This window comes from Schistocerca cancellata, chromosome 11, assembly GCF_023864275.1.
Source record: "Schistocerca cancellata isolate TAMUIC-IGC-003103 chromosome 11, iqSchCanc2.1, whole genome shotgun sequence".
In the NCBI taxonomy this organism is placed as follows: Eukaryota; Metazoa; Arthropoda; class Insecta; order Orthoptera; family Acrididae; genus Schistocerca; species Schistocerca cancellata.
In genome coordinates this window covers 76,150,791-76,176,845 of record NC_064636.1, presented here as the reverse complement: position 1 = coordinate 76,176,845, position 26,055 = coordinate 76,150,791, and the positions used below count along the sequence as shown (strand labels likewise).

At 41.6% G+C, this 26,055-nt stretch overlaps 1 protein-coding gene across 1 annotated transcript in view; it reads right to left on the bottom strand.

Moving 5' to 3' along the window:
- The window catches only part of LOC126108219 (uncharacterized), a 66,363-nt gene extending 43,793 nt beyond the window's left edge, over nt 1-22,570 (bottom strand). Inside the window, exon 1 of the mRNA XM_049913452.1 lies at nt 22,450-22,570. The gene's annotated coding sequence lies outside the window, so the exon portion shown is untranslated. The remainder of the gene's footprint in view (nt 1-22,449) is intronic.
- Nucleotides 22,571-26,055: the final 3,485 nt, after the last annotated feature.

Genomic DNA, 26,055 nt, shown 5'->3' with positions numbered 1-26,055 from the left:
AATTAAAATGAACACACACTTATCTGGAGAAAACTGGAACCCTGTCTTTGTGGCCCACTCCTCTAACCTCTGCAGTGTAGCTTGCAACTGACGGCTCACTGTTGCAACGAAGGAGGAGAAACAGAAAACAGCAAAATTGTCCACAAATAAGGAGCACTGTACAGGACTTTGTACTGCAGACATGATACAGTTTATGGCTGTGGCAAAAAGGGTAGCTCTTAAAATGTTGCCCTTAGGGACACCGTTTATCTTCTCAAATCTATCTGGCAATGTGTCACAAACTCGAGTCCTAAAAAACTGCTGAGACAGGAAAAACTGTAGGAATATGAGGTGGTGGCCATGAAAGCCCCATTGATGCAATTGTGTGAGAATATTGTGTTTCCTCGTAGTATCGTATGCCTTACTGATATTGAAGAATACGCCGATACAGTGATGTTTATGTAGGAAAGCCTGCTGCACTGCTGAGCAGGGTTATGCTGTCAACAGTGGACCGAAATCTCCAAAATCCACACTAAGAGTGGCTAAGGAGTTACCGATCAACCAGATCAGACAACTGTTAACCATTCGCTGCAGGGTCTTTCCCACAAAGCTCGTTAAGGCAATACTCCTGTAACTACTGGGACATGTGCAGTCTTTTCCTGGTTTGAGGAGAGGTACTAAAATTGCGTCCCTCCACGAGTTGAGATGTTGCCTGTCTGCCACGCAAGTGTAAAACATTCGAGGATGATTATCTGTGATGCTGCTGGCAAACGATGAAGCATACAGTACCGGATTTGGTTGCGACTGGGTGCAGTGTAACGAGTCTCAGACAGTGCTGACTCCAGTTCCCACATGGAGAAAAGGGAGTTGTAGGACTCAGAGTTGTTGGATCCAATGTCTAACTTGCTTCTCTCGATAGTTGCACGGTAGTGACAAAATGCTCGATCTTGGCTTGCATTGGTAGTAGCATTTGCAAAATGTTCGGCCAGTGTCTGAGTGTTGTCTCTGGGTGGTGTTTTGAGACACCCCTGTTTCAGCATCGCTGTGTTTATTGGAAATCTGCCAGATGGCTTCCCAAGTTGAATGGTGGTAGAGTCCAGGAACACTTGCCAAACTTTTCTTGCTCTCCTTAATGATGCATTGAGCCTAGGCCCTTGCGACTCAAAAGGCCCTGAGATTGTCCTCTGTTGGCCAGCATTTAAACTGTCGATGAGCCGCACAACTGTTCTGGATTGCTGAATGGCACTCATCTGTCCACCAAGGTACAGGCCACTCCTAAGGTGACCTGACTAGGTCCAGAGGCATGATGGATCACTTGTGTGACATGGCCCACCCATTCCTGGATGCTGTTGTAGCATTCAAGTACAACCAGATGGCTGAACAGTGCCCAGTTAGCCTTGCTGATCATTCACTGCTGTGGCTTTCTCGGTTCAGAAGGTGGCTCCACAGTGGAAATTGGTCACTGGAATGAAGATTGTCAGTTGCTTCCCACTTTGTTGAGTCTGCAAGGGTGGGAGAGCAGAAAGAGGCTTTGATAGCTGAGTATGACCCAGTAACAGCTGAGAAATGAGTGGGATTGCCCGTATTGAGAATGCACAGCTCCTGAGATGTCATGGAGCTCTCCAAGACTCGACCGTTTGGGAAAGTATAGTTTGAGCCCCATAATACATGGTGTACATAAAATCCGGGAACACTTCCAATTATTTACTGCACAAGAAACAAACATTGTACAGATATCATACATATGCCATTTTGAAGAGAAACCCTGAAAGTTTTTTTCATGTATACTGCCACAGTGCAGTATGGTAATGTGCTGATAGTCAGTGCTAGTCACAAACATGATGAGTTCAGGTGCGGAGCAAGCTTTCTGTGTGTTGGAGTTTGACAAAAACAAGGGCGCTACAGCTATTCAACGGAAGTTTAGAACCAAGTACGGTAAGAAGACACCAACAAGGAAGGCCATTTACCACTGGCACAACAAATTCGTTACGATGGGTTGCTTGTGTCTGGTAAAGAGAAGTGGACATTCCAGTGTGAGTGAAGTGAATGTGGAGCGTGTACAAGAGACATTTGTAAGGAGTCCAAAGAAATCGGTGCATCATGCATCCCGTGAACTCGAAGTGCCCCTGATGACAGTGTGGAAAGTCCTGTAACAGAAGCTGTCTATGAAACCATTCAAATTGGAGCTAGTGCAGAAGCTCAGTGACAACAACAAAAATAAGCATTTTGTGTTTTGTTACCAGTTGTAACAATTGAATGAGGATGTGGATGGCATTGTTGATCACTTAATTTTCAGCAACAAGGCCACTTTTCATACTAACGGGAAAGTGAACAGGCATAACTGTCGAATCTAGGGTACAAAGCATCCACACGAATGCATTGAATTTGTACGTGATTCCCCAAAGGTAAATGTTTTTTGTGCCTTGCCATATCGAAAACTGTACAGGCCATTCTTCTTTGCCGAGAGCACTGTCAATGGATATTTCTACTTGGACACATTGCAGCAATGGCTGATGCCTCAAAAGCAATCCGACTCTCTATGCATCTTTCAGCACGATGGGGCTCCACCCCATTTTCACCATGAAGTTCGTGGCTACCTGAACGCAGAGCTGCCGCGTCAACGGATCGGCTGTGCCACAGAAGGGGACAGCTGTTTCACGAAATGGCCTCCCCGATCACCAGATCTCGTTCCGTGTGACTCTTTTCTGTGGGGACACATTACAGATCTGGTGTATGTATCGCCTCTACCACATGATGTAGCACAGAGCTCCGGGAGAGAATACGAGAAGCGACTGCCACAGTCAACGATGCCATGCTGAGACCGGTATGGCAAGAATTTGATTAGCATATTGATGATGGGAAAAAAAAAAAAAAAAAAAAAAAAAAAAAAAAAAAAAAAAAAAAAAAAAAAAAAAAAAAAAAGAGCTCTGAGTTTTTCTTCAGAATGGAATATGTATACATCTGTACAATGTTTATTTCTTATGCAATAAATAATTGAAAGTGTCTCCGGACTTTATGTACACCTGTACATTACGGGCACTGAAATCAAATGGATGGAGGAGGTGTTCAAGAAGGCCTGTGAGAGCCTCAGAGACTATTTCATCCTGTGGAGGTAAATACAAGGAGAAAAAAGTGATCTGACCCACATGATCAGCAACAGCTACTGCTCGTATGTAAGAATCCAAGGAGAGAGAGCAGAGTAGTGGTGTGTGTTATTGACAAACACGGCAACACCTCCCTCGGCTCTATCCCCAGTCACGTTGTCCTTTCAGTGGAGGGCATAGCCCGATAGCATCAGTAGCTTTTAAAGGTATCTCCTGAAAACACATGCATAGGGGCCATGCCTGTGCAGAGTTTCAGTTGCTCCACATGAGTTGTGAACCCATTCCGTTCCACAGATGGGAGCCATCTGTCAGAGGGTTTGTACTTTCAATCAGGGTGGGGAGCTCACAATGGGTGGTGTTTCAGCCTCGGGGTAACACGGTTACTCCAGATAGACTTCACAGTTCATTGGCTACAAAGCAGAATGACATTGGCAGTACCTGATAATTTACTGCATGTTTTTGCCTGTGGTGGAAGCTTCCCATTTGCTGCTTTAGACTGGGAGGGTTTCGGAGGAGCTATCGCAGCACTGGTGGAGCCAGTGCCAGATTTTTTACCCAGCTCTGCCTTTGGAGGTACTGGAAGGTCTGCAGTGGTAGCAACTTTTACTTTATCTGACTTTCACAGGAGGTCTATCGGCTCTGAGACAACTGCGACTCGACATGTCCACTGACAAATGCAGTACTAGTGCTAATACTAGCAGCCTCTGTTTATCTACAAAAGTTGGCAGTCAAAATAGGCATTTTAAGGCCTGAAGTAAAAATATGTAGTGCATGTGAGAAGCATGGCCTTAAATATCTTGACCTCTATACGGGATGCATTTCGATGTCGTAATCTCCTCTTTCGAGAAAGACACTGCAGTGCCTACTGCAAATAGGGTGATCCCAGGAGCAGTTCACACACTTTGAAGGGGAGGAGCAGCCAATGCCGCCATGGGTGTCCTTGCCACATGTGGCTTCAGCCTTACATTCTAAGGTGACGAGCCCAAAGTGTCGGCATTTAAAACAGCATATTGAGTTAGGGACATACAGCTGTACGCTTAGACGAAGGAAACCCACCTTGATATGCTACGGGAGTTTCGTGCTACTGAAGGTAAAGATGAAAGACTCAGATTTTATGAGATCCCCATCCACTTTTTTCAATTAATTTTGCACGTCAACTATCCCTTCCTGAGCCAACTCATCCTTCAACTCCTCCTCGGGAATGTCGACAATCTCTCTACAGGTCGCAACACCTTTGTTATAGTTCAGGGTGTCATGGAGCTCCATTTCTATGGCATATCCCCAAAGGCACTTACACTACTGGCCATTAAAATTGCTACACCAATAAGAAATGCAGAAGATAAATAGGTATTCATTGGACAAATACATTATACTAGAACTGACACGTGATTACATTTTCACACAATCTGGTGCATAGATCCTGAGAAATCAGTACCCAGAACAACCACCTCTGGCCATAATAACGGCCTTGATACAACTGGGCATTGAGCCAAACAGAGCTCCGATGACGTGTTCAGGTACAGCTGCCCATGCAGCTTCGACACGATATCACAGTTCATCAAGAGTAGTGACTGGCGTATTGTGACAAGCCAGTTGCTCGGCCACCATTCACCAGATCTTTCAATTGGTGAGACATCGGGAGAACGTGCTGGCCGGGGCAGCAGTTGAGCATTTTGTGTATCCAGAAAGGCCCGTACAGGACCTGCAACATGCGGTCATCCATTATCCTGCTGAAATGTATGGTTTCATAGGAATCAAATGAAGGGTAGAGCCATGGGTCGTAACACATCTGAAATGTAACGTCCACTGTTCAAAGTACCGTCAATGTGAACAAGAGGCGACCCAGATGTGTAACCGATGGCACCCCATACTATCACGCCTGGTGACACGCCAGTATGGCGATGACGAATACACGCTTCCGATGTGCATTCACCGTGATGTTGCCAAACATGGATGCGACCATCATGATGCTGTAAACAGAACTTAGAGTCATCCAAAAAAATGATGTTTCGCCATTTGTGCACCCAGGTTCATTGTTGAGCACACCATCGCAGGCGCTGCTGTCTGTGATGCAGCGTCAAGGGTAACCACAGTCGTGGTCTCCAAGCTGATAGTCCGTGGTGCTGCAAATGGCGTCAAACTGTTCGTGCAGATGGTTGTTGTCTTGCAAATGTCCTCATCTGTTGACTCAGGGATCGAGACGTGGCTGCACAATCCGTTACAGCCATGCGGATAAGATGCCTTTCATCTCGACTGCTAGTGATATGAGGCCATTGGGATTGAGCACGGCATTCTGTATTACCCTCCTGAAGCGACCGATTCCATGTTCTGCTAACAGTCATTGGATCTCGTCTGACACGAGCAGCAATGTCGTGATACGATAAACCGCAATCATAATAGGCTACAATCCGACGTTTATCAAAGTCAGAAACATGATGGTACGCATTTCTCCTCCTTAGACAAGGCATCACAACAACATTTCACCAGGTAATGCCAGTCAACTGCTGTTTGAGTATGAGAAATCGGTTGGAAACTTTCCTCATGTCAACACGTTGTAGGTCTCGCCACCGGCACCAACCTTATGTGAATGCTCTGGAAAGCTAATCATTTCCATATCACAGCATCTTCTTCCTGTCAGTTAAATTTCACATCTGTAGCATGTCATCTTCGTGGAGTATCAATTTTAATGGCCAGTAGTGTAGCTTTCCAGAGGTTGGTAACTTATTGGGAACTAGCAGTTTCAACCAACATCGTTCTGTTACACAGTCACTTGACAGATTTCAGAGTAACTGCGATGCCCTCTAAACCTTTCTGAATATATGAGGGCTATTCAGAAAGTAGGGAACATTTTGGCATTTAAAAAAACTAAGTACAAGAAATACATTGTATACATCTGAAAGAGCGACCGACATACTACTTTTCCACATAGTCACCAAATACATTGCGGCACTTATCATAGTGGTGGTCAAGCTTTGAAAGACCTTCGTCATAAAATTCTGCCGCCTGAGACTTCAGCCAGTGAGTCACACCCGCCTGGAGTTCCTCGTCATCATCAAAATGCTGCGTTGCAACCCAGTTCTTCATCTTGGGAAACAAGTGGAAGCCGCTTGGTGCAAGATTGGGGCTGTAGGGTGGATGAGGGAAAATTTCCGGTTTGAATTAATTAAGGAGTTCTTTAGTGTGGTTTGCCATGTGAGTTCGGGCATGGTTGCTCCACATTTGAGAAAATCAATAAGAAGCACACCTTGCCCATCCCAAAACACTGTTGCCATCAACTTCCTTACTGATGAGGTTTGCATACATTTTCTTGGTTTTTGGGAGGACCTCATTTGCCCCCACTCCACGGACTAATTTTGTCTAGCAATTGACATGTTTTGCCCACATCTCATCACTCTTTACAATTCGATCCAGTAATGAATCACAATGTTAGCAGTACGCCTCGAAAAATGTCAATATTGCCTCCATTCGCTGTTCTTTATGGAGCTCTGTAAGCATTTTTGGCAGCCATTGTGCACAAAATTTGTGGTAGTCTAGCTTTAGAGTGACAATTTCAAACAACAAAGTCTGTGAAACTTGTGGAAAAGAAAGCGAAAGCTCCATTATTGTAAAGTGACAGTTTTCATGAATTGTTTCATCAACTTTAGCGACAAGATCGTCAGTCACAATGCTCAGGCGTCCACTCTTCTCTTCATCATGAACATTGGTTCGGCCATTTTTAAACCAAATGCACCATTTCTGGATTGAACATTCACTCATTATGTTGTTTCCAAACACTTCACACTGTTCATGATAAATTTCTATAGGTTTTAGGTTTTTTGCCAACAAAAGCCGTATCACAGACCACACCTCACAACTGGCAGAATTTTCAATTGCAGTGCACATTTCAAATTTGAGTATAGAAATAACCAGATGCGCACATTCCTGCTGTCACGGATGGATGCTGCCTGAGCTGCCGAGCGTGCCCATACCAAAATATATGCGATTGGCACGCACCTTGCAGCATCAGATGGAAACTCACCCTACTTTCTGAACAGCCCTCATAAAAAGGCAAAACCCTCTCAAAGCTGCCCTCTTTTCACTTCACAATCAAAAACGCATTTTGACCAGCAGCAAGCGTCCTGTTACAGTATACTGAAGAACTCTGTATAACTCTCTGAGTCAGGAGGACTGCTTACGTGAGCCCTCTTGTTAGACTAAGTATTAGTACCTACATGTGGCCCACCCTTTCCACTGGGAGGAGGAATAGAAAATTTCAGAGGCTCCACGAGCAGATAGGGAAATAAGGGTCCACTCAGACAGAGCCCCGCATGCCTGAGTAAGCCTTATACCACCAACGTGCAACACATTCCCCAGAGGTTGCCCGCCAGCAACTGTTTCACCTCAACAGTGATGCACCTCATCAGCTCGTTGCACACTTTGAGATTCAGAGTTTTTTTTATAGAAGTTTGTTGCATCCTTGCGATCTGGGCGGTCCAGCCTAGATCCCCGTTCCCGTGACACACAATGTTCCACTGCCGACCCGTACAGTGGTCGCTGAAGAATGCTCAGAGCTTACAGTGACAGGGAGTGGGGGCGCTTACCACTCCCCAGTTCAGGAACCCCGGGGTTGACAGTCCCATACTCGGCAAATGAACACTGAATCATGTTGTTTTGTAAGGCGGGCAAATCATTCGTACAGCCAGTGCGGAATTTTCTTTGAATGCTGAATGCCTAAAAGTAGGAGATGGGTACTGGTACCAGCAGAATGGGTTGGCCAGGAGAGGTCAGTAACTTCGGATGTTGACTAATCAGTGGATGTCAACTTGAGTAACGGAGCCATCGGGGACATTTTAACAATTTTAAAGGTGCCCTAGTTGACTACTGGCAACGTGATTGTGAAGTGAAAACATGAAGGAACAGCCACAGATAAACTGAGGCCACGCAGTACTCATGTACTGAGTGTCAAGTGTTGTGGAGGGTGGTTGTAAAAAATCACATGAAATCGATGGAAGAAATCAATTGTGAGTTCCATAGTGCTACCAGCAGCTGAGATAGCATAATGACTGTATGTGAGGAGTTAAAAAGAATGGGGTACAGTGTTCAAGCAGCTCCTCACAAACCACGCATTTGTGTAGTCGGTGCTAAGTTACACATGAGGTGGTGGAAAGAGCAATTGCACTGGACAGTACATGACTGAAATGGAGTGGCGAATCTCTCTATACCCTGTGGCACTCTGATGGAAGCTTTGAATTTGGTGAATGTCTATAATCTAGAATGAGATTTTCACCCTACAGCAGAGTGTGCGCTGATATGAAACTTCCTGGCAGATTAAAACTGTGTGCTGGACCGAGACTTGAACTCGGGACCTTTGCCTTTTGTGGGCAAGTGCTCTACCGACTGAACTACCCAAGTACAACTCACGCCCCATCCTCACAGCTTTACTTCTGCCAGTACCTCGTCTCCTAACTTCCAAACTTGACATAAACTCTCCTGCAAACCAGGAAGGGGTGTGAGTCGTGGTTGGGTAGCTCAGTCGGTAGAGCACTTGTCTGCGGAAGGCAAAGGTCCCGAGTTCGAGTCTCGGTCCAGCACACAGATTTAATCTGCCAGGAAGTATCAAATCAGCCCACACTCCACTGCAGGGTGAAAATCTCATTCTGGAAACATCCCCCAGGCTGTGGCTAAGCTGTGTCTCCGCAATATCCTTTCTTTCAGGAGCGCTAGTTCTGCAAGGTTCGCAGGAGAGCTTCTGTAAAGTTTGGAAGGTAGGAGACGAGGTACTGGCAGAAGTAAAGGTGTGAGGGTGGTGCATGAGTCATGCTTCGGTAGCTCATTCGGTAGAGCACTTGCCCGCGAAAGGCAAAGGTCCCGAGTTCGAGTCTCGGTCCGGCTCACAGTTTTAATCTGCCAGGAAGTTTCATGTCTATAATCTGTTCATCATAACAATAAACCTGATCTAAACAAATACAAATGCAATGATTGGTCAGAAGCCGAAGGACACATACACTGGTGTTGTTATGCTCTTGGAAGTAGGTCCTACTTATGTATTAGATATCTTATTACTAAGTTACGTCACTGGTGAATGCTGGCGGGATATAGAACAGCTCGTCATAAAAGAAAAAGAGAAAATATGGTGCCTGGTTTGCTTCGTGGATTCTGTTGTTGGTAGACTCGTTATCAATGTAGCAGGTGACACTTCCAGAACTGAAGTGTATTTCTTGGACTCAGATAAGGAAGGAGCTAAAAGATTACCAGATGACTGACTGAGTAATACCTGCAGTAGTTTCAATATTTAACTGTATGGTAAAACCCTTCCACACTCTCTTACGTTACACACAGCTTGTGCTGAAAAATTACCCTGTGGATAAGTCATAAATTTTTATCATTCTTGTTTTTAATTACAACTGTACATTAGCTGAAAATGATAACATGTTGCAGTCGTCTAAGGAGTGTATTGTGGGAGATACGCAGTGTATTATTTCATTAAATGACATTCGAAGCTGTGTTGCTCCTCTGCTCATCTCTCTTTACGTGTGAACTGCAGCTGGGCACGCCACTGCAGGCTAGCTGTACCAGCTGACCGGCCAGTGCTGTCCAAGTTAAATGCGCCGCTAAAGCTGTTGTCCCGTATTATCGGTAAGTCGATGTGTGTGTAACGCACAGCACAAAACTTTCCCTTATTATCGTTCTTGACAGTACTCGAGACAGCTTGGCTGCAGTCCTACATGAAACGGATATCCAATGAGGTTCCAGCAAATGCAATGTCTGCATCACATTTATTCTTATGATGAACAGATTGTAGAGAATGTTACCTGTCATTGCGCATAGTGCCAGCAGTGAAGTATGGAGGTGGTGGTGTCACAGTCAGGGTGTGTTTTACGGTTAGGACGTGGTCCCTTTATTGTGCTTAAAACTAAATGTGAAGGGTACGACCACACTTGACAACATTGTGTACTGCGGAGCAATGGTTTGGAGACTACAATGATTGTACCAGCATGACAATGCACCCTGCCACAAAGTAACAGTTGCTGCGAGGCTTTGGCTTCTTTAAAGTAACGCTCCTGAAATGGGCTGGTGGCCTCTCCAGAATACTGATCTGAGCCCGGTGGAATGCATTGGGGATGAGTCAGAATGTCAACTTCACTCCAGACCCCAAAGTCCAACTTCAGAACCTTTTCTGGCTTCGGCTCTTGAGGAAGACATTCAGAGACCTCATTGAAGGTGTCCTCAGTAGACTTCAAGCCATTATAAGGGTGAACAGTGGACACACTACATATTAATGGGCTCTAATAGGTGTCAGGATGCCTTTGGTAAGATAGCTTGCTATTTTTTTTTTTTTTTATTAATTTGTAATTCTTAGATTTTATAATGGTAAGACAGAGATTTAGGAACCAGGTTTTAAATTGTAAGACATTTCCAGGGGCAGATGTGAACTCTGACCACAATCTATTGGTTATGAACTGTAGATTAAAACTGAAGAAACTGCAAAAAGGTGGGAATTTAAGGAGATGGGACCTGGATAAACTGAAAGAACCAGAGATTGTACAGAGTTTCAGGGAACAATTGACAGGAATGGGGGAAAGAAATACAGTAGAAGAAGAATGGGTAGCTCTGAGGGATGAAGTAGTGAAGGCAGCAGAAGATCAAGTAGGTAAAAAGACTAGGGCTAGTAGAAACCCTTGGGTAACAGAAGAAATATTGAATTTAATTGATGAAAGGAGAAAGTATAAAAATGCAGTAAATGAAGCAGGCAAAAAGGAATACAAACTTCTCAAAAATGATATCGACAGGAAGTGCAAAATGGCTAAGCAGGGATGGCTAGAGGACAAATGTAACTATGTAGAGGCTTATCTCACTAGGGGCAAGATAGATACTGCCTACAGGAAAATTAAAGGGACCTTTGGAGAAAAGAGAACCACTTGTATGGATATCAAGAGCTCAGATGGAAACCCAGTTCTAAGCAAAGAAGGGAAAGCAGAAAGGTGGAAGGAGTATATAGAGGGTCTATACAAGGGCGATGTACTTGAGGACAGTATTATGGAAATGGAAGAGGATGTAACTGCAGATGAAATGGGAGATACGATACTGCGTGAAGAGTTTGACAGAGCAGTGAAAGAGCTGAGTCAAAACAAGGCCCTGGGAGTAGACAACATTCCATTAGAACTACTGACGGCCTTGGGAGAGCCAGTCCTGACAAAACTCTACCATCTGGTGAGCAAGATGTATGAGACAGGCGAAATACCCTCAGACTTCAAGAAGAATATAATAATTCCAATCCCAAAGAAAGCAGGTGTTGACAGATGTGAAAATTACCGAACAATCAGTTTAATAAGCCACAGCTGCAAAATACTAACATGAATTCTTTACAGACGAATGGAAACACTGATAGAAGTTGACCTCGGGGAAGATCAGTTTGGATTCCGTAGAAATGTTGGAACACTTGAGGCAATACAGACCCTATGACTTATCTTAGAAAAAAGATTAAGGAAAGGCAAACCTACGTTTCTAGCATTTGTAGACTTAGAGAAAGCTTTTGACAATGTTGGTTGGAATACTCTCTTTCAAATTCTAAAGGTGGCAGGGGTAAAGTACAGAGAGCGAAAGGCTATTTACAATTTGTACAGAAACCAGATGGCAGTTATAAGAGTTGAGGGGTATGAAAGGGAAGCAGTGGTTGGGAAGGGAGTGAGACAGGGTTGTAGCCTATCCCCGATGTTATTAAATCTGTATCTTGAGGAAGCAATAAAGGAAACAAAAGAAAAGTTTGGAGTAGGTATAAAAAACCATGGAGAAGAAATAAAAACTTTGAGGTTTGCCGATGACATTGTAATTCTGTCAGAGACAGCATAGGACTTGGAAGAGCAGTTGAACGGAATGGACAGTGTCTTGAAAGAGAAGCAAAACGAGGATAATGGAATGTAGTCAAATTAAGTCGGGTGATGCTGAGGGAATTAGATTAGGAAATGAGATACTTGAAGTAGTAAAGGAGTTTTGCTGTTTGGGGAGCAAAATAACTGATGATGGTCAAAGTAGAGAGGATATAAAATGTAGACTGGCAAAGGCAAGGAAAGCATTTCTGAAGAAGAAAAATTTGTTAACATCGAGTATAGATTTAAGTGTCAGGAAGTCATTTCTGAAAGTATTTGTATGGAGTGTAGCAATGTATGGAAGTGAAACGTGGACGATAAATAGCTTAGACAAGAAGAGAATAGAAGCTTTCGAAATGTGGTGCTACAGAGGAATGCTGAAGATTAGATGGGTTGATCACATAACTAATGAGGAGGTATAGAACAGAATTGGGGAGAAGAGGAGCTTGTGGCACAACTTGACTAGAAGAAGGGATCAGTTGGTAGGACATATTCTGAGACATCGAGGGATCACCAATTTAGCATTGGAGGGCAGTGTGGAGGGTGAAAATCATAGAGGGAGACCAAGAGATGAATACACTAAGAAGATTCAAAAGGATGTAGGTTGCAGTAGGTACTGGGAGATGAAGAAGATTACACAGGATAGAGTAGCATGGAGAGCTGCATCAAACCAGTCTCAGGACTGAAGACCACAACAACAACAATTTGTAACATGCAAATACTGTGTGTGTGTGTGTGTGTTTGTGTGTGTTGTATGATAATGATGATGATGAGAGAAGGCAGAGGGTGAAACCCAGTGTTGATACACAGGACCAATGGGGCCACCGAGCGTAACATCGCCATCCAAAGGACAGATCACCATCTACAGTGTCACATACCCTCACTTCATGAGATATGAGACATGGAGAGGTTTGGAGTTTAATCCAGGACATTGGTGCAAAGTCTGGTGATCAGGAACTTTATGCTGCCTCCTCTCCTCCCCTTGCCAGCCAAATAATGCCAGAGAAAAATTTTCCCAACTCCAGGATTCAAACTGGCTTACCGTCTTCTTGAACACCACCTCACAAACATGCATTGGTGATTCTCAGCCATGGTAGCAGGTTTGATCAGATAGAGTATGTAAATTGGCAAACAACTATACTTAAGAGAAAATCTTTTGAAAAACAACTTGTCACGCTACAGTGAACACTGAGCATCAACGGCGATTGTTGTTTTTTGTTCCTCCAGCCCCCTCCCACCTGCCCACAGAGTACATGTACTGAATCTTCTGGAAGGAAATACAGGGTGATTCAAAAAGAATACCACAACTTTAAAAATGTGTATTTAATGAAAGAAACATAATATAACCTTCTGTTATACATCATTACAAATAGTATTTAAAAAGGTTTTTTTTTCACTCAAAAACAAGTTCAGATATGTTCAATATGGCCCCCTCCAGACACTCGAGCAATATCAACCCGATACTCCAACTCGTTCCACACTCTCTGTAGCATATCAGGCGTAACAGTTTGGATAGCTGCTGTTATTTCTCGTTTCAAATCATCAATGGTGGCTGGGAGAGGTGGCTGAAACACCATATCTTTAACATACCCCCATAAGAAAAAATCGCAGGGGGTAAGATCAGGGCTTCTTGGAGGCCAGTGATGAAGTGCTCTGTCACGGGCTGCCTGGCGGCCGATCCATCGCCTCGGGTAGTTGACGTTCAGGTAGTGCTTGAACCAATTTCAGACGATAAGGTTTCATAACTAACCTTTTTCGTAGGACTCTCCATACAGTTGATTGTGGAATTTGCAGCTCTCGGCTAGCTCTGCGAGTCGATTTTCCTGGGCTGCGAACAAATGCTTGCTGGATGCGTGCTACATTTTCATCACTCGTTCTCGGCCGTCCAGAACTTTTCCCTATGCACAAACACCCATTCTCTGTAAACTGTTTATACCAACGTTCAATACACCACCTATCAGGAGGTTTAACACCATACTTCGTTCGAAATGCACGCTGAACAACTGTCGTCGATTCACTTCTGCCGTACTCAATAACGCAAAAAGCTTTCTGTTGAGCGGTCGCCATCTTAGCATCAACTGACGCTGACGCCTAGTCTACAGCGCCTCAAGCGAACAAATGTACAACTAAATGAAACTTTATAGCTCCCTTAATTCGCCGACAGATAGTGCTTAGCTCTGCCTTTTGTCGTTGCAGAGTTTTAAAGTTGTGGTATTCTTTTTGAATCACCCTGTATAACTCGAGTGATGTGTGGTGCCTAACTAGTGACAGATCCACTCTCAGCGCAAAAGTGTAGCACTCGTACCGTATAACTCGATATTAGCTGACTCCATTTGACTGAAGATATGGTTTTGCCTTTTGCTCCCCCTCCCCCCCCCCCCCCTCCTCCTACCCACAAATTCAGTTCTGGATGCATATAATCAACAGGCAGGCTGACCTATAAGGATTATGCTTGCTGCACATCAGCGTATGTGTGATTTGTATTTTGGCTCACAGCACAGTGTTTGCTTATACAAACAAAACAAACGCCATCTGAACATGATGATGATATTTGGTTTGTGGGGCACTTAACTGTGCAGATATCAGCACATGGCAGACCCTGAAGGCCCAACGGTGACCCGTCAGGTCACTGTAGTCAAGTGCTGTCGGGCTCGGCTAGCACTTGGAGGGGCCACCGTCCCGGTCTGCCGGGTGCTGCGGGTAAGTGTGGTGCACTCGGCCCTTTGGAGGTTAATTGAGGAGCAATTTGCTGATGTGCAGCAAGCATAATCTTTATTGGTCAGCCTGCCTGTTGATCATATGCATCCAGAAGTGAATCTGTGGGTAGGAGGGGGGGGGGGGCACACCACTCTCCGGGCCGTTGTCAGTATTCGTGACGTCGCTACTTCTCAATCAAATTGCTCCTCAATTAACCTCCAAAAGTCCGAGGGCACCGTGCTTACCGACAGCACCCGGCAGACCGGGACGGTGGCCCCTCCATGTGCTGGCCAAGCCCGACAGCACTTAACTGCAGTGACCTGGCGGGAACCTGTAATACCACTATCGTAAGGCCATTTTCAGTTTTTGCATATAATAATAATAAAGATTTTATTGTCTTTAGGCCATTACAGCAATTGACAACGTCAAATGAAGTTACAATTTATAATACAGTGTGATAAGGTATTGACTACTGAAATATTTTAGCTTATATTACAATAAATGTACAGTGGATCATCTGTTCGATTACTGCATTTTACAGTTGAAGAATTCATTGATATCATAGAATGGGTGGGCAATAAACCATTCATCCAGTCTTTCTTTGAATGTATGTTCAGGAAGATCCTGTATGGCATGTGGCAGCTTATTAAACAGTTTGTGCCCTGTGACTTCATAGCTATTTATTGATTTTGATAGTCTGTGGTAAGGCATGTATATGTGTTTGACACTTCTTGTGTTGTAACAATGTACGTTTTCTCTACGTTTCACATCTTGTAGGTTCTTCTTCATAAAGATTAAGACATTGTATACATAGAGGTTTATTACAGTCATAATTTTTTGTTTGGTAAATAAGGGTTTGCAGTGAGCCTTATGTGAAGAATTTGTAATTATCCTAATGGCTTTCTTCTGCAATAATAGGATGTCATGTATATGACTACAGTTACCCCACAAGATAATGCCATAGGATATTATACTTTGGAAAAATGCAAAATAAGATGATCTGATGTATGTTTCAGGTACACAATTTCTGAGTTGTCTTAATAAATAAATTACTCTAGATATATGACTGAAACAAACTGCTACATCATTCAAACTGCACTGAAGGCACACAGAAACTGGTATAGGCATGTATATTCAAATAAAGTGCTATGTAAACAGGCAGAATATGGCGCTGCGGTCGACAACGCCTATGCAAGACAACAAGTGTCTGCCGCAGTTGTTAGATTGGTTACTGCTTTCAGCTGACAGCTCAATTTTTATGCCATTCTTTTCATGGTGCATGTCTGCAGCTCATCTCTTCCTTATGGTAAGTAGCAATTTATCCTTTTCATATTATCATTATTCCAGTCTGGATTTTCCAGTGTTTGTTTAAGAAGTTCAACATTTTTGATTGTTGCTTCACAGTGAATTTATTCCCTCATTAAGTTTGTCGTCAATAGTTCACTGCAGTTCAAAAGGAACAATCACGTACATAAATTGAAGACCAGAAGAAAAAATGACATTCAGTACTCCACATTAAGGCCATCTTTAATGAAGATAGGTGTGCAGTCAAAAAAATTTGGTCACTTATCCAGCGATATAAAATGTTTGACAGGCAGCAATGTTAAATTTGAAAACAAATTTAAAAAGTTTCTCCTTGACACACCTTTCTATTCTGAGGGGAATGAATGTGCATCATTACGATTAATCTTATAAATGACACACGGAATATGAATGTCACTAAAAAATAAAGAGATACCTCGAAAATCCTCCTGTAGTAGTTGATGTTAGAGTTGCACCTCTTTTAGACTGAAGTCAGCTGATAGGTATACCTGCTTAATGGAAGTTCCTCTAACTAAGGGCCCATCTTCAGAGGATGTCATGTTTCCAAGAAGAGAAGGTATTAGCATATTTCATCAAAATATAGCGGTATTAGAGATAAAGTGAGTAAATGTAAATGCCATGTGGCTAGAGCCTCCCGTTGGGTAGATCGGTGCAAGTCTTTCGACTTGACGTCACTTCGTCAACTTGCGTGTCGAAGGGGATGAAATGATGATGATAAGGACAACACAACACCTACTCCCTGAGCAGAGAAAATCTCTGACCCAGCTGGGAATTGAGCCCGGATGAACTGCTTATAGATGTTGACTCTTAAATTATTGGTATATTGGAGGACCACTTAAATAATTTGACAATTCAGAGGCTTCCTTTACGAGGATACATATTGGCTAGCTTTTTTTTCGAGGAGTTCCTTGCGAGGTGGGGGAGTGGCCATGTATGTAAAAAACAGTATTCAATTTGAGTCCTTAGACGTATCACAGCACTGCGCGGAACAGATATTTGAATATTGTGCAGGGGCAGTTGAATTTAGTGAAACCAAACTTCTAATTGTTGTTGTTTTTAGGTCCCATAACTCTGACTTCAGAGCATTACTGCTCAAGCTAAAGACAGTTCTTGATACATTTTATAGGAAGTATCAGAAATTAGTTATATGTGGTGACTTCAATATTAATTTTGTATATGATGGTGCGAGAAAAAGTATGTTGGTACATCTCCTAAATTCATATGATCTGATGCAGACAGTGGTTTTTCCAACTAGGATGCAGGGGAACAGTAGCACACCTATAGACAATATTTTTATTCATTCTTCATTATTAGATGGGCATTCTGTTAGTAAAAGGGTGAATGGCCTTTCAGACCATGCTGCACAAATTTTAACACTAAAAGGCTTTTTTACTCAAACAAATGTCACATATAATTACAGACTATGTAGGAAAGTTAATCCAACAGCAATGGAGAGTTTTTTAAACCTCGTTAAGGAACAAGAGTGGCAGGATGTTTATAGTGCCGATAACATAGATGATAAATATAATGCTTTCCTTAAAACGTTTCTCATGCTCTTTGAGAGCTAGCTGCTTTCCATTAGAATGTTCTTTACTACTAGTAAAAGTCTGCCTGGGTGGCAGATTAGTGGGATAAGAATATCTTGTAAAACAAAGTGGGAATTATATCAAGATGTTAGAAGTAGTCACAAACAAGCTACAGTAGCCCATTACAAACATTACCGTAAGGTCCTTAAAAATGTTATTAGGAAGGCAAAGGGAATGTGGTACACAAACAGGACAGCTAATTCGCAGGATAAAATTAAAACCATATGGTCAGTTATGAAGGCAGTGTCTGGTCAGCAGCACACGATTGACGATATAAAGTCAGTTCATTGTAAAAATATTTCTGTTACTGATAAATCAGATATATGTACAGCATTTAACAATCATTTTCTGAGCATTACTGGTGAATTAAATAAAAATTTAGTTTCGACACAAAATCATATAACTCTCTTGGCAAATGCCTTTCTGAGATTGCTGTCAGAAATACTACTCTGTGATACAGACAAGGGGAAGATTGAGTCAATAATTAAATTACCTAAGACTAAGATCTCTCATGGACATGATGGATTGCCTATCAGAATATTAAAGTACTGTGCTGCACATGTTAGCCCTATATTTAGCCATATTTGTAATTTTTCCTTTAGGAATGGTCAGTTTCCTGAACAATTAAAGTACTCAGTAGTAAAGCTGCTTTCTAAAAAGTGAGAAAGGGATACTGTAGACAATTTTAGACCTATTTCTATACTATCAGTGTTTGCTAAAGTTATTGAAAAGGATGTGTATGTAAGGATAATTGATCATTTTATATCACACGATTTGCTATTAAATGTACACTTCGGCTTTAGAAGTCATTTAACAACTGAAAATGTTATATTCTCTTTCCTCCGTGAGGTACTGAATGGATTAAACAAAAGGTTTCAAATGCTAGGCATATTTTTGATTTAACTAAGGTGTTTGATTGTGTTGATCACAAAATATTGCTCCAGAACGGAATATGGGGAGTAGCTCACAATTGGTTCAGCTCTTACTTTAGCAGCAGACAGCAAAAGGTTATTATTCAAAGTGTTGAGAATGGCTGTGATGTGGGGTCTGAGTGGGGTATGGTCAAGTTTGTGTGTGTGTGTGGGGGGGGGGGGGGGGGTGCCCTAGGGATCTTTTGGGGCCACTTCTGTTCTTTATTTATGTAAATGATGTGCTCTCTAGTATTACAGGACACTCTAAAGTATTTCTGTTTGCTGATGACACTAGCTTGGTAGTAAAGGATGTTGTGTACTACATTGACTCGGTTTCAAATAGTGCAGTACGTGACATACGTTCATGGCTTGTGGAAAATAAACTAATGCTAAATCACAGTAAGACTCAGCTTTTATAGTTTCTAACACACAATTCAACAAAACCTGACGTTCTAATTTCACAGAATTTCATGATCTTATTATTTTTACTGCCATTTTTACTATTTGAACGATATCTGAAGTGAGTGATTGTTCGACACAAAAATTATTCTACTTTATTTATTTTCATTCGTTTATGTCATATGGTATTGTATTTTGGGGTAACTCTTCCCATTCTAAAAGGATAATTTGGCTGAGAAATGGGCAGTTCCAGCAATAAGCGTTGTAAGTTCACGAATCCATTGTCGACACCTGTTCATTAGTCTGGGTGTTTTGACATTGGCCTCTTTTTTTATATATACTATCGCTTCTTGTTAACAATATCAGCTTATTCCCAAAATTAGCAGCTTTCACTCAGTTAATACTTGGCAGAATCAATCCTGCATTTGGATCGGACTTCCTTAACTCTTGCATAGAAAGGTATGCAGTATATTGCTGCATTCATTTTCAATAAGCTACCACAAGAATTCAGAAATCTTAGCTGTAATCCACGCACTTTCAAATTGAAACTGAAGAGTTTCCTCATGGGTCACCTGTTCTAGTGTGTCAAGTAGTTCCTTGAGAAATTAAGCTGATTCTTGTTGTATTGTTGATTGCATTAACTTATGGCATGACTTTTTTCAGATTCATAAATATTTTATTTTTATCTGTTATTACATTTGTGTTGTAATTTCATGTACTGACACCTTCCATGACCTTGAAGATTTGCTCCTCTATTAGGTCCTACGGAACCTGATGTGTAAATAAAATAAAATAAAATAAAATAAACTGCGCTCCCCCATCTTCATGGCATTTGGAAGAGTTGCTTAGAGTACACACACAGCAGACTTTAATCCACATGGGCTTCATCCACAACTGGCAATGTTGCAGACTATTATGGCAACCACATAACATAGTCTATATTGTAAGACAGTTTATTCCGAAATGTGAACAGTTTCAGGAAGTTATCCACCTGATCATTCTGATTATAGCAGATCTGGTTGTTGTTGTTATGGTCTTCAGTCCTGAGACTGGTTTGATGCAGCTCTCCATGCTACTCTATCCTGTGCAAGCTTCTTCATCTCCCAGTACCTACTGCAATCTACATCCTTCTGAATCTGCTTAGTGTATTCATCTCTTGGTCTCCCTCTACGATTTTTACCCTCCACGCTGCTCTCCAATGCTAAATTTGTGATCCCTTGATGTCTCAGAACATGTCCTACCAACCGGTCCCTTCTTCTCATCAAGTTGTGCCACAAACTCCTCTTCTCCCCAATTCTATTCAATACCTCCTCATTAGTTATGTGATCCACCCATCTAATCTTCAGCAGATGCAGTATCATCAGCATTCTCTGAGAAGTCATTCTGCACCTTGCGATGACTTAAAACTTGCATCATATCAACAGTGACATAGTCGAGACTCATTCATCTATTCCTACACCTGCCATTGAGGCAGGGCTGGCAAAATTAATCTTATGGATATCATGAAGGAATTAATTGTTTACTGAAATCTCGAAAGGAAACTATGCTCAAAACTTGTGTGTAAAATTTATGGTGCCTAAAGGGAACACAATAAATGTCTTCATCTTCGTCAAAGAATTTGTTTTCCAGTAAGATGCGATGCACACTGTCCGTAAAATGGTAATAATGATAATGTGGTCTCCAGTGAAATCGGAATTCCTGTTCATAAGTGGTTTCAGAGCAAAGTAGAACTAACGTCTTCCATTTACATAATGTCTATTTCAAAATTAAAGGAACAAAATTATTTCTAAGAAGCAAGATATATGTAACTAGGCCCATATTTAGACTTTTGATATTACTAAAATGTCTCTCTCTCTCTCTCTCTCTCTCTCTCTCTCTCTCTCTCTCTTTCGGGCTATTCATATGCCACTGCTGACTGAATGGACAGAGGTCAGATGTCTGACAGACAGTATCAGGACTTCAAGTAACTCTTCTATCAAACGGCGGCAGCATTCAGTAAATTTTGCAGCCCGAGACCAGCTAGATAGTAAAGTGAAAACTTTACCAAGTGAGGCTGTTGGAAGAAGATGTTTACCAATGCAAAGCATACATTGTGCCTTCGAAACAGGTAACTGTCAGAATTCTGTGCTGCTGATGTATGACAAGTTAGTAAATATGTTAAACCTTCCACATAAATCTTGCACGATGATCATCAGAAAATTAAATAGATTCAGACTTCTCCAAACACGTGCTTTGGAACTTTTCCCCTACACCATTAACAAATGAGCAATGATGGGGGGAGGAGGGAGGGGGGGAAGGCATATGAGATACTGGTCCTCTTATACAAAAAACGAAGTTCAAATACTCAATTTAGTGAATTTTATAACCTTTTTTGTCAAACTGTTGTACAGGAAGTCCTGTTTATTGTGATCACAACAAGTAACTTTTTGTCCAGAAACAAAATAAAAAAAAATGTATAAGAACAACTAAATTGAAGCAAGCACAATAAAACACCTGGCCAATCTATGAGAAGAAATCCTTCTCAGTGAGCACCAAATGTGAACTCTACTGCTCCATTGTTAATCCTAAAACAATACATGCTTGTGAAACACTATTCAAACTGAACATTAGATTGGCAACAGATAAACTAAAGCATGCAGGCAGAAGAATTGTCACAACAAATAACAACAAAAAACACTAAATGGGCAGACAATGGAGATTGATGCACAACGAAATGGTGTAACAGAAAACTGAGTTGGTAACAGATATGATGCAAAAGGAGAATATTGCCATTTTCTGCTATATACAGTATTAAGATGAGCAGAAAATGGGCTACTGAAAAAACTCTTCAAATGATCTTGGAAAAATAAAACCAAGAATAATTGGTTTGGAGAGGCCCAGAATGATTCAGAATAGTTAAACACAACAATGCAACAAACTGAAAACACAGAAGAAAAGATCATTCTCATGAACAGTAATGCTAGACTTGAAGCTAAAAACATTTAAACAAAAGTGATTCACCATAACTGAAAGAAAGGTTAAAAAGAATGAAAACGTTATGAAAAGCACAGGTGTGAAATAGCCAATTCTCTACTTGGGAGGCTTAAATAAATATGAACTGATTCACATGATCCCATGTGGGCATCAACTTTGTTAGAAAATGGATATAATTAACACATACTATGTAGTGGTATTTATATACACAACAAAATCTTCAAATTAAAATAACTTCTTAACTATTGCATATCAGATAAAATTAATTGCATTTCTGTAATAGGAAACTTAGTAATGGGACTTAACATTAGTAAAGGTCAGTGCTCCAGTTAAATAGTGGAATCAAAACTTTTAGAGCACATTCTACTATGAAATTTTAAAGTGCAGGTTGTTTTGTAAACTGACTGCACTATAGGAACTAGCAAAAAAAGTAAATTACTGTTTGAATATTAAGAATCTGGGAAACAAAGGCTGTAAAGTAATTTGGATATTGATTAGAAAGTTGTCCTAAAATAAATTGCATGAAAGAAACAAAATAGCATTTGTTTACTCTGGACGTCATGCCAAAGTAAGTGGAGATACTCCGTTTCATTGCATTTTATCTGTACGATCCTGAAAGGATATTACTTACCTCTATTAACGTGAAGGTAGTATCATGTGATTTTAATTACACTGTTTGAAGATTGTAGGAGCAATAATGTTTTCAGACTTTTAAGCTATTGACTCAGGCAGCTTTGACTCAGCTTCCCTCTGCTACACTGCATAGCACAAATATTTGTTTATCTTGGTTGTGATAACCTAACAGATACGACCCTGTTGACAGATCACTGCCTACGCCACTACATGGCCAGTAATGAATGAAAAGCTAACAGAAGACAGAGTACTTGAGTCCTAGCAACTTAGCTCCAATACTGTTTCTCATACATATAAACAACCTTCCTCCTAATATACAATAAGCAGAATTTGTTCTTTATGCAGAGACAGTAGTATAATAATCAGTCCAAACATACGTGCATAAACGTAAGAAAGATTAACAATACTCTCAAAAGTATTATTGAGCAGTTTTCTGCAAATGGTTACACTTTCTTGCAAATTCCACCACTGTTTTGTTTATGTATTGTGGAAGTTACATGTTTCATTAAGAAAATAATGGACACTGAAGACCAAGTAGTGTATAAAAATGAAAATTTCATAACTATACTACAAGACAAAATGGTACTGCATAGTGAATATGCAGAAACAAAACTACCACAAGATGGGCCTCTAATAGCAAGGAAAAATGTTACAAATTACCACATTGCATTCAAACAAAAAAAATGTATGGCATTTTAAATTGGTTCTAAAAATCTATCTTTAAAATAAATTTTACTACAATGTTGATGAACATATACTACCCTAAACTGTATAAAGATGAATAGATACTAAGATTTTCCTAGTGATATTACAAGAGGCAGTTTTCTCTTGTTTGTGGTAAGAACATGGGATAGTGAAAAGTATGTAGAGACTCCAGCAACGAATTACACATGTCGTACCACAATAAAACCGATGTGCAACACAATACATGCATCATAGCACTCCATGTATTTTGGCACCTGCTTCGCATTCGCATACACACTTGTTTTTTTCAAAACATACTTATAAGCCTGCCTTTGAAGCTGTCTCTTGCATGACATTTATCTGAATTGTTGCGTCTTCTGTAGATTCAGCTAAGATGGTAACATTGTCTGCAAAAACTAATCAATCAAAATTCATATTATCCACTTTCCTCTCAATTGTGTTTTTTTTATATTCCTTCTTTTTTGTTCTATTTCTCCATTTCCTGACTATCTTTTCTAGCACACAACTGAACAGGAATGGGGACAATCAATCTTGTCTTACCCCAGTTCTGTTCTCACCTAAAAATTTAATTTTGCATGTATTATTACACACTGAAGAGCCAAAGAAACTGGTGCACCTACCTAATATCATGTAGGGCCCTGCAATCACACAGAAGTGCCACAATACTATGTGCCATGGATTCAACTAATGTCTGAAGTAGTGCTGGAGGGAATTTACACAATGAATCCTTCAGGGCTGTCCATAAGAATTCGAGGGGATGGAGATCTCTTTTGAACAGCACGTTGCAAGGCATCCCAGATATGCTCAATAATATTCATGTCTGGGGAGAAGTGTGTAAACTCTGAAGAGTGTTCCTGGAGCCACTCTGTAGCAATTCTGGACATGTGGGGTGTTGCACTGTTCTGCTGGAACTGCCCACGTCCATTGGGATGCACAATGGACATGAATGGATGCAGGTGGTCAGAGAGGATGCTTATGTACGTGTCACCTGTCGGCATTGTATCTAGACATATAAGGGGTCCCATATCATTCCAATGGCACGTGCCCCACACCATTACAGAGCCTCCACCAGCTGTAACAGTACCCTGCTGACCTGCAGAGTCTGTGGATTCATGAGGCTGTCTCAATACCCGTACATGTTCATCTGCTTGTTACAATTTGATATGAGACTCGTCCGACCACGCAGCATGCTTCCAGTCATCAACAGTCCAATTTTGGTGTTGACGGGCCCAGGTGAGGTGTAAAGTTTTGCGTCATGCAGTCATCTAGGGTATACGGTGGGCCTTTGGCTCTGAAAGCCCATATTGTTGATGTTTCATTGAGTGCATCGCACGCTGACACTTGTTGATGGCTCAGCATTGAAATCTGCAGCAATTTGCGGAAGGGTTGCACTTCTGTCACGTTGAACAATTCTCTTCAGTCATCTTTAGTCCTGTTCTTGCAGGATCTTTTTCTGGCCGCAGCGATGTCAGAGATTTGATGTTTTGCTGGATCCCTGATTTTCCTCGTACACTCGTGAAATGGTCGTATGGGAAAATCCCCACTTCATCGCTACCTTGGAGATACTGTGCCCCATCACTCGTGCACTGACTATAGCACCACACTGAAAATCACTCAAATCTTGATAACCTGTCATTGTAGCAGCAGTACCCAATCTAACAACTGCGCCAGACACTTGTTGTCTGGTATAGGCGTTTGCGACTGCAGTGCCACATTCTGCCTGTTTACATCACTGTATTTGAATACGCATGCCTATACCAGTTTCTTTGGCGCTTCAGTGTGTGCTGACTTATTAATTTGGCTCTCCAAATGATTTGCAATGATTCACACCCAGAGAAGAACCTCTAGTACACAGCTCTTTGAACAGTTCGGCATAAAAACAACAGCCTCAGAAACATTTCTTCCTTTTGGAGCTTACTGTCAGCATTCAACTACTGTTTTAAAACAACAGTAACACTGGCAAATGTAACATTAGAGGGAGAAATGATTATATACTACCTACCACTCAGTCCCTGCATGATGCAGAAAGGAGTCAGGTATTCAACCATAAAAATCTTTGACCAGTTACTAATGGAGCGAAGAATGTAATAAAGACAGGAATCATAACTCCTTCACAGTTCCTCCTAGTCCACGGAATTTCTGAATGTGTAACAATGAAGTACACTTCACATCTACATCTACATCTACATTTACATTTATACTCCGCAAGCCACCCAACGGTGTGTGGCGGAGGGCACTTTACGTGCCACTGTCATTATCTCCCTTTCCTGTTCCAGTCGCGTATGGTTCGCGGGAAGAACGACTGTCTGAAAGCCTCTGTGCGCGCTCTAATCTCTCTAATTTTACATTCGTGATCTCCTCGGGAGGTATAAGTAGGGGGAAGCAATATATTCGATACCTCATCCAGAAACGCACCCTCTCGAAACATGGCGAGCAAGCTACACCGCGATGCAGAGCGCCTCTCTTGCAGAGTCTGCCACTTGAGTTTGTTAAACATCTCCGTAACGCTATCACGGTTACCAAATAACCCTGTGACGAAACGCGCCGCTCTTCTTTGGATCTTCTCTATCTCCTCCGTCAACCCGATCTGGTACGGATCCCACACTGATGAGCAATACTCAAGTATAGGTCGAACGAGTGTTTTGTAAGCCACCTCCTTTGTTGATGGACTACATTTTCTAAGGACTCTCCCAATGAATCTCAACCTGGTACCCACCTTACCAACAATTAATTTTATATGATCATTCCACTTCAAATCGTTCCGCACGCATACTCCCAGATATTTTACAGAAGTAACTGCTACCAGTGTTTGTTCCGCTATCATATAATCATACAATAAAGGATCCTTCTTTCTATGTATTCGCAATACATTACATTTGTCTATGTTAAGGGTCAGTTG